This window comes from Meles meles, chromosome 1, assembly GCF_922984935.1.
Source record: "Meles meles chromosome 1, mMelMel3.1 paternal haplotype, whole genome shotgun sequence".
NCBI classification, from domain to species: domain Eukaryota; kingdom Metazoa; phylum Chordata; class Mammalia; order Carnivora; family Mustelidae; genus Meles; species Meles meles.
The window spans coordinates 175,126,536-175,138,181 of record NC_060066.1 but is presented as its reverse complement, the minus strand read 5'-3'; positions in this window follow the sequence as shown (position 1 = coordinate 175,138,181).

Below are 11,646 nucleotides of genomic sequence, written 5' to 3'. Positions count from 1 at the left end.
ATTATAAAGGGCTATATGCAAAAGTAAAATCTATTATTATTAATAATCTTTGGCTCACCTCGCAAACATACACTGAATGAGTAACACTGAAGTGATGTTCTAAGTAATTGAGGCCAAGGGGAGAGCTTTGGTCTGGAGGCCAAGTTTGAACCTGATCCTTTCTCTTGGGGCCAGGCTTGTTAAATCCCTGATTTGAGGGAAGCCTGAATATCTCCCCAATCTCTTCAGTGCCTCAGGGTGTAAGGAAAGATAAGTCCAAAAGGAAGACATGGCTTATTTGCCTCCCCTATTGCTGTCTGCCCAGATGGGGAGAGGGCTTAGTAAGTCTCTTCCTATGTCCTGATTCTTCTGACTCCTCTTGCCAGGCACACAGCATTGTTAGGACACTGGAGAGAAGGGCTTACTAGCTAAACTAGTGACAACTCTTTCACATGTCTTCACTGCCCATCCCCACTGTGGCATGTCACAGAAAACACATTTTCCTCGATAGTCAGGTTAAAATGTAGAAGAACAACACATGACTCAAATGTTGATCATCCATCCGTTCACTTATTTGTGACTGAGGGCAAGTCCTGGGTTTCATGCCCTCATCATATAAAATGGTAGGAGATGTTAGATTCTAGGATCATTGATGTTCCTGGCTGGGAGAATGGTAGATGTTTAATCAAATAATAAGTAAATCAATAAATTTAATAAATAATTAAATAATATGTAATTATTGGCTCTCCGAGTATAGTTCTGACATGAAGGTTAATATTTTGTTTCTGAGTAAGAAAACTTACTTACTTTACTTTACAAAGTAAACTTTACTTACAAGAAGTAAAACAATGAAGACATCTATTGGAAATTCACTCATTTGTCAACACTATGAATTATTTGCTAAATCAGATCATAGTTTTCTTTTTTTAAAAAAAAGATTTATTTATTTATTTGAGAAAGAGAGAGAGAACAGGGAGGGAGAGGGCTAAGGGAGAGGGAGAGAATCTCAAATAGATTCCTCACTGAGTGCAGAGCCCAAGGTAGGGCTCAATCCCATGATCCCATGACCCAGAGATCATGACCTAAGCCAAAATTAAGAGTCAGATCTCAATCAATTGAGTCACCCAGGTGGCCCCAAATAATAGTTTTCAAGCGCTAGAAGAACATTTCTTCAATTTTTGCTGTGCTTTTTAAGATGTAAGAGCTATAGATACAACATAATTTTAAGTTTAATCTACATTATTAACATTTAACATTTGCTCTATCACTTTCTTAAGTCTAGACAATTAACAAAACAAACCCTGACATGTACCATTTTCCAATTCCCCATTATAGCACACTATAATTTAAGATATTCAAAACATTGAGAGTTAAAGTGTTTTATTTCTTAGTAAAAAAATTATCAAGAGCAATTTGAGCAGTGCTTGCCTTCTTACTATATAACTTACAATATGACTGCTTGGAACATGCTCCTACTTCTAAGTTTGAATCAGTTTTCCAATTTTATTCTTTTTTTTTTTTTAAGATCTTATTTATTCATTTGACAGACAGAGATCACAAGTAGGCAGAGAGGCAGGCAGAGAGAGAGAGAGAGGAAGGGAAGCAAGCTCCCTGCTGAGCGGAGAGCCCAATGCAGGGCTCAATCCCAGGACCTTGAGATCATGACCTGAACCGAAGGCAGAGGCTTTAACCCACTGAGCCACCCAGGTGCCCCTCAAAATTTTATTCTTTGCACTTTCAACATTATGAAGTATCTCCAATAATTTTAATGTGAGAAACATCTTCATTCTTTTGGTCACAACCATTTTCCTCACTTACATCAATAAATTTGCCTTCACTAAGTTTCTCTGGCTATATATCTGAGTCTTTCAGATGGAAGGAATGTCAACATTCCCACACTCAGTGATTTCTTCTCTAATTCCATTTACATTCAATTAAAGTTTCACTTGCAGCCTTATCCCTTTCTAATTCTTTTCTTTTCTCTTTGTCAAAAGTTTATCTATCATCTGTCTATCTATCTATCTATCTATCTATCTATCTATCATCTAAGTAATCTCTACACCCAGTGTGGGGCTCGAACTCAAGAGACTGAGATCAAGACTTGCACGCTTCTCTGACTTAACTAGCCAGGTGCCCCTCACTTATTGTTTCTTTGCTTCATTTGAACTTCCCCCCCCACTCAGTTCCCTTGTTTGAATATTCATTCCTTTAAAATGTCATGTGTTTTTTATCATTGGTAGAAAAAGTAGTAACACAGTATATAATTTATTGTCTGTGTCAAAATTGAAAGAAGATGACCAATCATTGACAGACTTTGAAAGAAGTGATTGAGGGGTGCCTAGCTGGCTCAGTTGGTATGAGACTCTTGATCTCTGTGTTGTGAGTTCAAGCTCCACATTGGGTGCAGAGTTTACCAAAAAAAAAAAAAAAAAAAAAAAAAAAAGTGATTGGTCACTGAACATGATGTGAATCTATTATTTACATAGTGATTCATGGACAGAAGAGAAAGCAGCAATATTTGTACCTTGTGCAATTAACAGTTAACATACTATGATAAATGAAACTTGGAGGCATCTGGCTGCCTCAGTCAGTGGAGGCTGTAATCTTGATCTTGGTGTTCTGAGTTTGAGCCCCAGGCTGGGTATACAGAGCACTGAAACAAAAAAATCTAAAAAAAAACCCACAAAAACTTGAGTTGTGTTTTGGGGGGATGCTACCTAATTACACTGTGGTAACTAAAATTTGCACATTTCAGAACTGTGCAAAGCAAGGGTTGCTTGTATTTAACTCTGTTCCTAATATATTCGATTATAGTTTTATATAATTTAGCTTTTTAAAAATGGCTGTATCTAATAACTGGCCCACAAAATTTCTTAAAATTTAATAACTGGCTCTCATGATCCAAGCTGACCCCAGCCCATCACTGTTTTCAGCTTATTATTCCTCAATTCTATGAATCCAATCTTTTCTTCCTACAGCCAAAACACAGACACACACACATATAAATGCTTTCAAAATAAAGAAAAAACTTCTTTTCAACTCTGTATTCTTATAGTATCTGGATCATAGTTAGAGTTTTGTGTTTGTAGAATTCAGGTGGATCCAAATTCACATGAGAATGCATACATAAATTCTATTATTTCCTCACATGCATCCCTCATGCGATTGGGGTATAGCATGCCCAAGTAAGTGAGTTATCAGGTTGTAATGGATGCTGACTCCTCGGGCTGTTCTACTGGTGCCCCTAAATATTTTTTATTTGGTTTTCTGATTATGAGAGAATATATGTACATTGAAAAGAATAGGGAAGGGTAAAAAGAAGCTGCTAACTCTTTTCTAGAGCTTTAAAGATAGAGATGAGGTTAACAAGATGAGAAAAGGCCAGGGAAGATAATTACCTTTGTGTGCCTACTACATACCTGGCACTTTGTTGTTAAGAGATATAATCGTGGACCATACAAATGAGAAAAGTAAGACTCAGAAAGCGTAAGTGACTTCCTTCAGTCAAACAGCCTGAAATTGGTGGAGCTTTGAACTGAACTTTTATCACTTAACTCCAACTACAAGCTCTTTCCACTATACTGTATCATCTCTGAACATGGTGGGTAGCATGGAATAGGCTACAGAGTAGCCTAATGGAGTTGCTACGGAGTAGCCCAGCTGGCCTTGGGCTAATGGAGACCTGACTGAAGTGGACACCCTGAGGAAAGGCTCAGAGTTTCAAATGTCCATAACAACTTTCCTCTTCAGTCCAGTCCATATTTACATCATTAGAACCCAGGTGGCCAGGGTCTTTCTACTGTTCCATATGCCACGCTGCCTCATATATAATTCCTATGAAAAATATATCATAAACATTCCCCAATGTCAAGTGTATCCTAATACTTTCCTTCTGGAACCAGAGGATGGCAGTATGAGTTACCATGAACAATGTTAATGATATTGTTTATGCTTATGGAAATACACTTTTGTGTTACTATTTGGTCAAATTTGATGTATATGAAGGCATTTCACTTACATTGTAAGTGCTCGCTTGCAGTGGTTTTTCTCCTCCCTGGTGGTTAGTGCACATTCCCACGCTGAGGGGGGGGGGAGGTGTGGCCGTGCTGAAGCAACAAGGATACATGTAGTCAGATGGACTTGGGTTGGAATCTTAGCTCTGCCACTTACAGTCACCGTAGACAAGTAACTTCACCTCTCTGAACCTCAGTTCCTAATCTGTCAACATGTTGAAACAGCACTCATCATTTTTTCCCTCAAGTCTGTTCCTCCTCCCCTCCTAGCTTCCTCCCTGATAGCACTGATTACCATGTTTTGCCCAAGCCAGAACCCAAGTGGGCCTTTGACTGCTCCCTCTTTTCCACATGCCAATCTAATCATAGTTTGATGATTTTGCCTCCTGAGATCACTATTCTTCCTACACTACTTTAACTTAGGTCACCATCACTTTTGCCTGGGTTATTGCAGTAGACACTTGTAAGTGGCTTTCTTGTCTCCAAATGTGTGTCCTCTAGTTTCTATACAACAGTTAAAGTGATCTTTTCTAAGATCAAACCTGCTAATGCCCCTGACTAGCTTAAATGCTCTAATGGCTTCCTATCACCCATGAGATAACATCCAAAGTCCTTGATAGGAATTTTAAGGCCTTCCCTGATTTGGCCCCTGCCGTGGCTGTCACTGCTCCTAACCTTGCCCTCACTGCCTCAATCAAAACTGCCCTATCACTTCTCCAGACACATCATGTTTTCTCTTGCCTCCAAGTTTTTGCATATTCTATTTCTGCTGCCTAGAACATGTTCTTTTCCTATCTATTCCCTTCCTACTCCTCCACCCAATTTATCTAGCTAAGTCATAGCCATTCTTCAGGTCTCTGCTCAGGTATCATCTCTTCTAAAAAGTCTTGCCTAACCCCTGAGTTTGGGACAGATGTTCCTGATATGTGTTCCTAAAGCACACTGCATTTACCCTCTAAAATCATAATTGCTTATTTTCTCATCTGCCTCTACCCATAGAGTCTAAACTCCTTAAGAGCAGAGATAATACCTTGCTTACCCTAGAATATGGTGGCTGGTGAATAGTAGTGTTCAGTGATTGTTGACCAAGTGATTGAATTAATGAACTGTTCTTTGCTTTCATTGCCCAGACCCTGGCTTTGTACTCTAGGTTTCAGCATCTGCTTCTAACCTCCTTTCTGGTTTAGGTGACCTCTTCTTTTCTTGCACTCTAAGTACCTACCAAGGCAACTCTATGTTCTCTCATATTGTCAACATCTTCTATAGATCCAATTAGTATAGTCCACTTTAAAAAAATTTTTTTATATTCATTTATTTTAGTGTGGGGGAAAGGGGAGAGGGAGAAGGAGAGAGAGAATCCCAAGCAGACTCCTAGTTGACCTTAATCCCACAACCCCAAGATCATGACCTGAACTGAAACCAAGAGTTGGGCGCCCACTAACTGAGCCACCCAGGCACCCCAGAATAGTCCATTCTCTACCCCCAAGGAATATAGGATATCTGCGCTTGTCAATCCTGACAACTACTCCTACTTGCCCAGATATATTCAGATAATAACAAGGATTACCATTTAATGAGCACCTACTCAGTTCCTTGTACAAATAACACACATTAGTTTCATCTTATTGATGAGAAAACAGGTCCTTCTGTTCATATCTAGTAGTTACTCAGGATTTGAATCCATGGCTATCTTGTTCCAAAGCTTTTCCCACTAGATAGCCTTGAAAGTGTTCTATCTCTTATTGTATCAGGTTTGACAGAGCATATTTGTATTGGTAGGGGAGAAAGGCAGTGATAGCAGTGAGGCACAACCCTTGTTAACGGGAGTCTCGTTATATCTAACAAAACTACATATGCATTTATCTCATTTATCTTTTGACTCAGATATTCCACTTCTAAGAATTTACCCTAAAGTTACATCTACATTAGAAAAACACACACATAAAATTATTCATTTCAACATTGTTCATAATGCAAAATATAATAAACAACCTAAATACCCTTACATAGGAGAATGGTAAAATAAATTATAGAGGTAGTTCTTAAACATTTGGTCACAGGCTCTCTTTACTCTCTTATAAATTACTGAGGACCCCAGAGTTCTTTTGTTTGTGTGGATTATATCTATTGATATTTATTATCTTTCAAATTAAAGCTAAGAAAATGTTTTAAGGAGCTCCTGGGTGGCTCAGTGGGTCAAGCTTCTGCTTTCAGTTCAGGTCATCATCTCAGGGTTCTGGGATCGAGCCCCGCACCGGGCTCTCTGCTCAGCAGGGAGCTGGCTTCCCCTTTTCTCTCTCTGCCTGCCTCTCTGCCTACTTGTGATCTCTGTCAAATAAATAAAATTTTTTAAAAAAGTTTTAAACTATTATTCATTTATTTAAAATAACAATAGGGAACTCATCATATGTTAATAAAAAAATAACCATATAATCCAAAACAAAAACATAGTAAGAAGAGTGGACTTATTTGTACTTGAGCAAATCTCTTTAAAGTTAGTCCACTAGAAGACAGCTGGGTTATCATATCTGCTTCACATTCAGTCCGTTGGGATATGTTGTTTTAGTTGAGGTATATGAAGAAAATCTTTCCTGTAGTTAGAAAAGTGAGGAGCATTTTATTTATTTATTTATTTTAAAGATTTTATTTATTTATTTGACAGACAGAGATCACAATTAGGCAGAGAGGCAGGCAGAAAGAGAGAGTGGAGGAAGCAGGCTCCCGGCAGAGCAGAGAGCCCGATGCGGGGCTCGATCCCAGGACCCTGGGATCATGACCAGAGCCAAAGGCAGAGGCTTTAACCCACTGAGCCACCCAGGCACCCCAGTGAGGAGTATTTTAATATTAATTTCAGATACTTGTGGATATTTTCTTTGATATTCATCAAAACTTGTAAGTGGCAACTTCTTAAAGGTTAACAGCAACATGGAATCTGTAACAATTATCAATGAGCTTTTTGTACTCTGTTAAAAAATATAGACTTTGGTCTATATCACACTTTAAGGGGATATTTTACCCATGTATGTTTTTGTAACATCATGCATTGGCCATTTGAAAAAAATACTAGCTTACTGAGTTATACAGACCTTCCAAATGTTGACACATTTCACTATACAAATATTTTTTAAAAGCACTCCACAACAGTTGTTAATAGCACCACTCACGTCTTCAGATAAGTTTGAGAAGGTGTTGAGTTCATGGTGCTGAATACGAGTTTTCCAAAATTCTAATTTTTACTTGAAATCTTGAGTTCTATCATTGGCAACAAAGAGTATTAATTCTTCTCCTTGAAGTGACAGGCATATTTCATTTTTATTTTCTAGAAGATGTCTGCTAAATTTCCACATCTGGATAATGATAGTTGTTCTTTAAAGTAAGGATGATGTTCAAGTAAAAGTGAGGGGTGTGTGTGTGTTTTCTAGCTTTACTCACTGAGAGAGCTTAGAAGCAATAGCACTGTGGGGAACCTGGGTGGCTCAGTAGATTGAGCTTGTGTCATGATCCCAGGGTCCTGGGATTGAGCCTCATCTCGGGGCTCTCTGCTCAGCAGGGAGTCTGCTTCTCCCTCTGCTTGCTACTCCCCCTGCTTGTGCTTTCTATATCTCTGTCAAATAAATAAATAAAATGAAAAAGAAGCAATCCCACCATAGTGACAATGAGCACACCTACTATCTAGATACTGATTTTTATTTTTATAAGATCTTTATTTTTTTAAAGATTTATTTATTTATTTTGTCAAAGGGAGACAGAGAGAGAGAGAGAGAGAGAGAGAGAGAGAGAGATAGAGCACGCACATGCAGAGGGAGAAGTAGGCTCCTTGCTCAGGACTCAATCCCTGGACCCTGGGATCATGACCTGAGCAGAAGGCAGATGCTTAACTGACTGAACCACCCAGGCATCCCTAGATACTGATTTTTTTTTTTTTAAAGATGTTATTTATTTATTTATTTAACAGAGAGAAACACAGAGAGAAAGGGAACACAAGCAGGGGGAGTGGGAGAGGGAGAAGCAGGATTTCCACTGAGCAGGGAGCTGGATGCGGGGCTGGATCCCAGGACCCTAGGATCATGACCCGAGTAGAAAGCAGATGCTTAATGACAAAGCCACCCAGGTGCCCCACAGATCTTGATTTTTAAACATCATTCTTCATTAAATGGAACTAGGGTTATGAGAGGAAATGGGTGATTCTAGGGCCTGGGAAAGCACAAATTAATTCTGGGATATAGTGTTAGAAAGTAAGGGAAATGCTTAAAAAAGGATGATAAGATGGGCACCTGGGTGGCTCAGTGGGTTAAGCCTCTGCCTTCGGCTCAGGTCATGATCTCAGGGTCTGGGATCGAGCCCTGAGTCGGGCTCTCTGCTCGACAGGAAGCCTGCTTCTCTTCCTCTCTCTCTCTGCCTGCCTCTCTGCCTACTTGTGATCTCTGTCTATCAAGTGAATAAATAAAAATCTTAAAAAGAAAAAAAGGATGATAAGATGATAAAAGAACATAGAAGCCAGCCAAGTCTGAAAGTATTTTTACAGTGATTATACAATTCATAGAATAAAATAAAAATTGATGAGTGCATTCTGATATAAATCAATAAATTGATAAATGAATAAATGGGGGAGATGCAAAAAGTTCTCCTGTACAGTAAGACAAATAAAAATGTATAAGGAATGATACTGATGGAATTATAAAATTACCATTTGGCAACAACGACAGTGTTTCAAGCAAGCATTATTAATAAATGTTAAAACCTGTTTGTAGTCTCAGATAGTCTCCCTACAAGATACTTACTAATTACAAAAAGCAAACTAGTTACTTAACACTGGATAAACCTGGCAGATACCACCTTAACCCAGTAAACAAAGTTGTTATCACCAGTAAAGATACATACAGGTATCACATGCCTCCTGCTGCATTAGGAAAGACATAACATCAGTTCTGCAGTATTTCTGCCAAAACTGCCTAACTTGACTCTAATCCGGAAAAAATATCAGACCAACTCAAATTAAGGGGTATTTAAAAAATAAATGGCCTGTATTCTTTTAAAGTGTCAAGTTCATAAAAGACAAATACTGAGAAACTGTTCCAGATTAAAGAAAATTAAACAGATTTAACAACTAAATATAATGTGTGATCCTGCCCTGGGTCCTGGACCAGAAAAAAACAATCATTTTCTTTTGGTAAAGGAATTTTAGTGGAACAATTGTTAGAATTTGAATAAGGTCATAGATTAGATCATAGTATTGTATCAATGATAAGTTTCTGATTTTGCTAATTGTACTGTGATGCTTATATTCTGTTTTGAGGAAATGCACTAAAAATATTTAGGAATAAATGGCTCAGAAAATAATGACTATAATTTGATTATGCATCTATAAGTATATCTATATCTTTATAGATAGAAAAGGAAGAATGACACCAAGTGCAGGAAAATGAGTGAGAAAAACAAAGCAAATGTGGTTAGATATGGCTGAGAGATATATGGGATTTTTTAAAAAAGATTTTATTTATTTGATAGAGAGACAGTGACAGAGATAGGGAGAGAGTGCACAAGCAGAGAGGAGAGGGAGCAGCAGTTTCCCGCTGAGCAGGGAGCCCAGTGTGGGCTAGCTCCCAGGACCTTGGGATCATGACCTGAGTTGAAGGCAGATGCTCAACCACCTGAGCCACCCAGGTGCCCCAGGATTTTTTTGTAGTATTTTTACAACATTCCTTTACATCTGAAATTATTTTTTCTAACTACCTTTTAAGACTTAAAGAAAAAACACCAAAATCTATAAAGAGCTTATCAAACTCAACACCCAAGAACAAATGATCCAATCAAGAAATGGGCAGAGGACATGAACAGACATTTCTGCAAAGAAGACATCCAGATGGCCAACAGACACATGAAAAAGTGCTCCACATCACTTGGCATCGGGAAATACAAATCAAAACCACAATGAGATACCACCTCACACCAGTCAGAATGGCTAAAATTAATAAGTCAGGAAATGACAGATGCTGACGAGGATGCGGAGAAAGGGGAACCCTCCTACACTGGTTGGTGGGAATGCAAGCTGGTGCAACCACTCTGGAAAACAGCATGGAGGTTCCTCAAAAAGTTGAAAATAGAGCTATGCTATGACCCAGCAATTGCACAACTGGGTATTTACCCTAAAGATACAAATGTAGTGATCCGATGGGGCATGTGCACCTGAATGTTTAGAGCAGCAATGTCCACAATAGCCAGACTATGGAAAAAACCTAGATGTCCATCAACAGACGAATGGATAAAGAAGATGTGGTATATATACACAATGGAATACTATGCAGCCGTCAAAAGAAATGAAATCTTGCGACAATGTGGATGGAACTAGAGGGTATTATGCTTAGCGAAATAAGTCAATTGGAGAAAGACAACTATCATATGATCTCCCTGATATGAGGAAGTGGATATGCAATGTGGGGGTTTGGGGGGTAGGAAAAGAATAAATGAAACAAGATGGGATTGGGAGGGAGACAAACCATAAGAGACTCTTAATCTCACAAAACAAACTGAAGGTTGCTGGGGGGAGGGGAGTAGGGAGAGGGTGGTTGGGTTATGGACACTGGGGAGGGTATGTGCTATGGTGAGTGCTATGAAGTGTGTAAACCTGGTGATTCACAGACCTGTACCCCTGGGGCTAATAATACATTATATGTTTATAAAAAAAAAAAAAGACTTTAAAAAAACATTTTTTAAAGTAACCTCTATACCCAACATGGGTCTTGAACTCATGACCTCAAGAACAAGAGTTGCATCCTCAACCAACTGAGCCAGTCAGATGCCCTGAAATTATTTTTTTTAAGTTAAAAAAACTCATAATATTTTGAACTATTTTCTTCTAAATAAATATATAAAAACAATTGGGATCATACAAGTCTTTTTTACTTAGCACTGTTTTTCTTTTTTTTTTTCAAAGATTTTATTTATTTGAGAGAGAGTGAGAGCGAGAGTGAGAGAGAGATAATGAGAGAGGCTGAGGGGAGAGGCAGGGGCGGGGAGGAGCTCCCCTCGCTAAGCAGGGAGCCTGATATGGGGCTCAATCCTAGGATCATAAGCTGAGCCCAAGGCAGATGCTAAAGTGACTGAGCCACCCAGGTGCCCCTTAAAACTGTTTTTCCTAATTTGATATTGAATCATGAGCAGTTTTCAATGTCATTTACAATTCTTCAAAAATACAATTATTAATGAATAGTAATTCTTTGTGTGTGTACTATAATCCATTTAACTCACTTACTTTTCCTTGTTTTTGTTATAAACCTACAGTAAAATACATAATAAACATCTTTTTGCATATATCTTTGTCACATATTTAATTACCTATTATATTTGATTCCCAAAATGGGAATTGCTTTGTTCTTTTTTAAATGATTCAAGTGACCTAACAAGCTACCAAATGTCCCCAGTATCCTTTTTAATTTTGTGCTGCTTTCCTGACTCGGTCTGATCTCAGGCTTATTTGGTAACGTGGTTCACCAACCACGTTGTTCACCAACAAACACGTGGTTCACCAACCATTGCAGAGGGGTGTGGAGGACCGCAGTTGGCAGCAGCAGGCTGGGGGTAGTTCTGGGCTGCAGGGCAATCACTTGTTAAAGGGGAGTCTTATTCTTTGGTGGGCCCTGAAAGTTAAAGAGAA